Raw genomic sequence first — 6389 nt, 5'->3', positions numbered from 1 at the left:
GCTAGGGAGGTGCATTCTCTCAGATGGCCACTGGGGGGTTGACGTGTGCCCTGCCTTTCCTGGATAAGTCAGGGCTGGGCTGAATAGACCTGGGCTGCATTCAGAGTAGTGGGAGAATTTTTCACTAGCACTTGAAAAGGACTGGTCTGCATTGAGAGTAGCAAGCAGAGATTTCCCACGCACCTGAATTGGCCATGTCTGCCTTGGACAATGCTGCCCACCTCCTGCCAGGAAGCTAGACCAGAGAGGACAGACCTGGTTTTAACTGAGCACAGAGCCTCTCTGCACCAAGAGAACAAAGGAATTTGCTGTAATAATATTGGGGTCCAGACTCCAGTATTTTAGATTAATTCTGGAATTCAAGAGGAACCTTTGCCAGGGAGAAGAGCTGGAGAAACTGAAGTAGAAGTACTGCCCCTTTGCTGTGTCCTGTCTGGAGTGGGCCTGCAGTGGCTTTTTTTACCAAGGAAAGGACAAAGACTTTGCTGTGTGCTGTGTCTCCTGCTTGAAGAAGATCTCCAAGGGTTTGGAGTAGAGCTTGCCGCCTATTTTGAAGTCTCAAGGATACAAAGACTTCACCACCAGCTCCCCTGAACTTCCTTGTTGGGAGGTCTGACTTGCCAAGAGGTGCCTATGACTGTGTTGGGCCTCTGGAGGTTGTTCCTGTTGTTGGGAGCTGGAAGAGTAGCACAACGATGAGAAGTACGACACATCTGCACCTGTTTTTCATACATAGGGCAGGAGAAAACGCTACATTCAGGGGTGCTCTGTTATAGACCACCGGGTACTGCCCCTTCTACTCTTCCGGATTTTATTGACCTCATTTATGATCTCTCCACTTCTCATAATAGACTGCTAGTCCTGGGAGATTTTAATTTATGGCCAAATGGGCCTCTAGACTCTGCCTATCATGATCTCTGCCAGGCATGTAGCAATATTCAGCTGCAACAGTTGGTTCTCTCTGCGACCCACCAAAAAGGTCATACACTGGTTTTTGCTGACGCCCAGCATGTTGTGGTGAACGACATCAGGTCCCAATGCTGGACGGATCATGCGCTTGTTTCCTTCCATCTTTACCTACCTGCAGTTCCGAGTAACACAGGGCTGAGTAATACCAAAATGGGTAGACCTTGGTCTAGACTCCTAAAATCTCCAGCCCTGCCCACCCTCCTTCCTGAAGGTTTTACACTAGGAAATGGTGTTGATGAAAGCTACGCCAGTCTGTGTCGGCAGATTTCTAACTCCCTGGATAAGGTGGCTCCATTGCACAGATCTAGGAATAGACAGAACCGCGCTATGCCTTGGTACACCCCCGACCTCTTGCAGCTGAAGCTGAGATGCAAGCGGGAAGAGAGAGCGTGGAGGAGGCATTATTTAATGCTGCGAAAACCACTTTTAGATTGGCTCTACAGGATTATAAAGCACAGATTAAGTGTGCAAAAGCAGTCTATCTGGAGGATATGGTAAATCAGGCGACCAACAAGTCTCAGACCCTGTTTAGAATTATGAATGATCTTTCCCATCCGGCTGGAGCCATGAATATTATCCCTGTCTCACAGGTCTTATGTGATTCTCTGGCAGCCGCCTTTGAGGATAAGATCGGCACGTTTCTGAGCGGACTCGCTGGGGGCGTTTCATCCCTGTTGAGCCCTTCGGACAGCTTACGTAGTCAGCTCCCCCAGGAGGTCTCCCATGCTTTGCTCAGCTGGGAGCTCCGGAAGAACCTTCCAGTCGACCGTGGCCGAGTGACTTGACCCTCGGCTTGGGAGCTCCGAAAGCGTCCTCCAGTCGACCCCAGCTGATTCGCTCCTCTTCTAGTCCGGGAGCTCCGGATGAACCTTCCAGTCGACCCCCGCCGAGTTGTTTCCCTCTCGGCACGGGAGGTCCGGAAGAGTCTACAAGTCGACCCCGACAGAGGGGTTTGTCTCTCAGCTTGGGAGCCCTGGAGGAATCCCTCAGTCCTCCCCAGCGGAATTATCTTCCTCCCAGCCTGGTAGCCTTGGGAGTACCTTCCAACTGTCTCCAGCTGAGCTGCCCTAGTCTGGAGGCTTTGGAGAATTCTCCCAGTCGACCCCGGCGGAACTGTTCTCCCCTTAGTCTGGGAGCCCCAGGTGAACTTAACAACCGACCTCAGTTGAGTTGCTTCTCTTTTCCCCTTTTGAGAAGTTTTGTAAACTGGCACAGACTGTATCATCTGGCTCTCCGTTGGATCCTCTGCCGCATAAATTCTGGAAGCTATTTCAGGATGAACTCTTCTACCCTTTGTACTCCATCTGCCACCAGTCACTTGTTACTGCGACTGTTCCGGGTCTCTCCCCTCCTGAAAAAACCTACACTTGACCCCACCTGTCTGTCAAATTATAGGCCCATCTCCCTGCTCCCTTTTCCGGTCAAGATCTTGGAGAAGTTGGTTACCCGCTCTCTATCCAGTTTCCTAGAGGATAACACCTGGTTGGATGTGGCCTAGTTTGGGTTCCCGCCAGCACATGGGACGGAATCTGCGCTGGTGGCCGTGTTAGACAATCTTCGTTCGCGGGTCGACACAGGTCGGGCAGCCTTTCTAGTGCTGTTCGACATGTCGGCTGCGTTCGACACGGTCAGCCACTCCACCCTCATTGAGAGACTGGAGGAAATCAGGGTACGAGACTGGCCAGGGACTGGTTAGTCTCATATCTTAACAACAGACAGCAGGTGGTGGCTCTGCCGCCTTTTAAGTCGGACGTGCAGAAATTCTGGCAGGGGGTACCGCAGGGCTCGGCCATCAGCCCTATATTATTCAATCTGTACCTCCGCCCTCTGATCCAATTGATAAAATCCTTTGGCATCTCGGTGTTTAATTACGCCGACGATACCCAATTGGTCTTTTCCTTGGAGGGTAAAGATGTGGTTTCTTTAGAAACATTCCATCGCTGTATGACTGCCACATCGAACTGGCTGCGCTCCAACTCTCTCCAGTTTAATGGATCAAAGACGGAGGTGCTCTACTGCTCCAATGACCGTGTCCCGCTTGCACTACCGGATGGTTTCTGGCCCCCTTCCTTCTCCGGGACAGTGACTGCAGCAGAGTCTGCTCGAAATCTGGGGGTCATGTTTGGCCCCAACCTACAACTGGACCTTTTCATTAACAAAACCGTAGCCACTTGCATGATGTTGCTTCGGATGTTGCGGAAAGTCCTACCATTGCTCCCAGCGCAGGCTAGGCCAGAGGTAGTGCGGGGTTTGATCCTAAGCAGATTGGATTACTGCAACGCACTGCTCCTGGAGGTGCCCAGAACGCTGGTGGGCAAGCTGCAGCGGGTCCAAAATATGGCAGCCAAGCTGGCACTTTCTCGACTGCGTGCTGCCTCCTCCACCATGGCACTTCAGGATTTACACGGGCTGCCGGTTCATCAGCGGATCCTTTTTAAAGCATCCTGCCTGGTTTTTAGATCTGTACATGGACAGGGCCCAGTTCTGCTACAGAACCTATTCTCCTGGTACGCCACATCTCGGAGCCTACGCTCCTCCACTGCTTGACTGGTGACGGTTCCCAGAGTTCTGAGGATAAGGATGGGAGGGCGGTCGTTCAGCTTTGCGGCCGCCAGACTCTGGAATTCTCTCCCGCTCTTGTTGAGGAGTCAGGGTGAATTCCCAGCTTTCAAAAAAGGACTGAAAACCTATCTGTTTCCTAGAGCAGTCTGAGTTCTGCATCGGTGGTTCGGCTTGCTGAGTCAAAGCGCCAGGATACCCTTTGGGTGGCAGTGCAGCGCTATATAAGTATGCTAATACATACATACATACATACATCGCCGAAGAAATCGAAGCGGTGCCTACCCCCCGCTTGAGAAATTACTGCACGCCGAATACCATGATCAGATCTCCGAAGGCTGAGATCACTGCACCGATTCCAACGCAGGCCCTGCTGTGCAGCCACAAGAACCAATGCATTGTGGGACTGCAGCTGGAGAAATCAACCCAGAGCCACTGCTACCACTGCACCAAGAAGTGACACATTCCCGATCCCCACACATCGCACCAGGGCGCCAAGTCTACATCAACCCTGGGGCCGCAGTAAGAAACCGATGCTTCACCTCCCCTTTAGTAAGAAACTGACCTATCACCTCCCCTTCAGTAAGCTACTGACGCATCACCTCCACTGCGTGTAAGTAAAGAACCAACGCATCACCTCCCCTGAAGTAAGGAACCGATACATCACCTCCCCTGCACATAAGGAACCGACACATCACCCTCCTTGCAGCTGATTTTGTTTATGATTGTGGCGCACCCAAGGTACTTTGTGTTGAAAGTGTTTCATCTATAGTTTGCTATGGACAGACTGTTTCTACCTTTTAAAAGTCCTATTTTAATTACTGTATTGTGGATTTTTGTTGTTTTGGTCTTGTTTGGTTTAGATAAAGATTACCTATATTTCTAAACTGTTGTGTCCATTTGAAGTGTTTTTGCTGTATTACTGTATGTACCCACAAACATTTTACACTGTGCCTCTGAGCTACGCCTGTCTGCTTGTGCCAAGCTACCAAGTGGGTGAGCATTGGTTATTTTAGAAGTGTATTCCCCTTACCCTGACTAGGAAAAAGGGTCCGTTCTTTGACAAAGGTGCAAACCATTGCCAACTAGAGACCCCCATTACTTACAGTTACTGTTTAAAGTGTTCACAAATACCCTACATATTGCCTCTTAAGTTAAGCTTGACTGCTCTATGCTAATCTGAGAGAGGATGAGCACAGGTTAATTTATGGTCTGCATCTGACTTAGCCTGCCTATGATTATAGATCCTGTTTGGACAGAGTGCATACCTCTGCCAACCAGAAATCCGATTTGTAACACCACCTATTATTAGTTCTTAATCACAGTACAAATCATTTTCCATTGCAAAGATTTTACCAAAGCTTCATGCAACATTTCCAAACATTGTCTTTAGATCTCAGTGTCTCAGCGATGCACAATCATGAAGCTAAGTCACAACAAACCAAAACCCAAGAAGCACAATAAGGGACTTATTTCAACAAAGCTCTATAGCAGTGCTGTTGCAACACTGTAGATTCTTCATGGAAAGTATTTTAGAGTAGAAGGAGCATGATTAATATACGTAATAGGTAGCCAGAACCATAAGGAAGGAAATCAAGTCAGAGTCCCCAGATGACCTAATTTCCATATTGCTTCTGCAAAAACATTCTCCCCATCAGACTTCAGTACAACAGTGACAAAGAGAATGAATTTATCATTAAGTGCAGGCAACCTACCAACTGATTGGAAAAAACATTTTGTCAGGCTAAACAAAATTGAAGACCGATCACCTTCTCACTGCCATTAGCAAACTGGTAGAACAAATCATATTCAAACAACTAATGGATAAGCCAGAAAAGGAAAGTTGTCTAGATGCCTGACAATTTGGGATTAGACCTTTCAGAAGAACAGAGAATGCATGGCATTGGCATTGGAGGAGCAGCACCTTATTGTAGACAAGGATGGTCCTGCAACATTAATACTATTGAATATATCTGCAGTATTTGATACAGTGGATCATAATATACTGATAAAATGTCTTGTGTATCTTGGTATAAAGGGCACTGTTTTGAGTTGGTTCGTCACTTTAAAAAAAATGATCATATGATCTAATGTTGGCTTTGCATCGCTCAAACTCAACAGGGATCGGACATACGGTCCATGCTCTTTAATATATCTTTACATCTTTTACCGCTGGTTATTAAATGATTTGGAGGTACAGTTATATTATACCCAGATAACACCTAACTGATGGTGAAATTGGACCGAAAAGCACCTGATTGGGCAGGGATCCTAACAAAGTACCTTACCTTCCCTCAACTGAAAACTGAAACAAAACAAAGTTGTTGCTAGTGAGAAATCATACAGCAGGATGGCAGGGTTACTTATGGCCCACCGCACTTTGGCATGCTCTCCACTGATGTCCAAATTTAAGCCCTTGGACATTTACAGAGATAATCACTTATCTATGCACAACAGATGAATGCCCTGCTATCACCTTGTTTTTCCTACAGAAAAACATCATAAATATTGTAGTCTACCTACCCAAGCATCTACACAAGCAAGAGGTTTCCACCTGTATACTTAAAAATGTATTACCACAATTTATTGCATTTAGGTCTGCCTGAAAAATCTCTTAACAAGTTGCAGAGAATGCAAAATTTGGATGTTAGAGCTATCTGCGATCTGTACAAATTTAATCAAGGTTGCTCAGACAGAATAGATCGGCCATGGCTCCCAGTCAGATAAAGGACTATTTTTAAAACTCTGTGCTTGATGTTTAGGATATTCTGTGAGATTGAAAAATACTTGGTAGTTAGCAGATTCCATCTCTAGATGCTCAGCAAGTATTTGCATTCCATATTTGGTGTTCCTGAATTCAA

This window comes from Lissotriton vulgaris, unplaced genomic scaffold (genome assembly GCF_964263255.1).
Source record: "Lissotriton vulgaris unplaced genomic scaffold, aLisVul1.2 SCAFFOLD_896, whole genome shotgun sequence".
NCBI classification, from domain to species: domain Eukaryota; kingdom Metazoa; phylum Chordata; class Amphibia; order Caudata; family Salamandridae; genus Lissotriton; species Lissotriton vulgaris.
The sequence above is the reverse complement of the archived record's forward strand: the minus strand, read 5'-3'. Positions refer to the sequence as shown.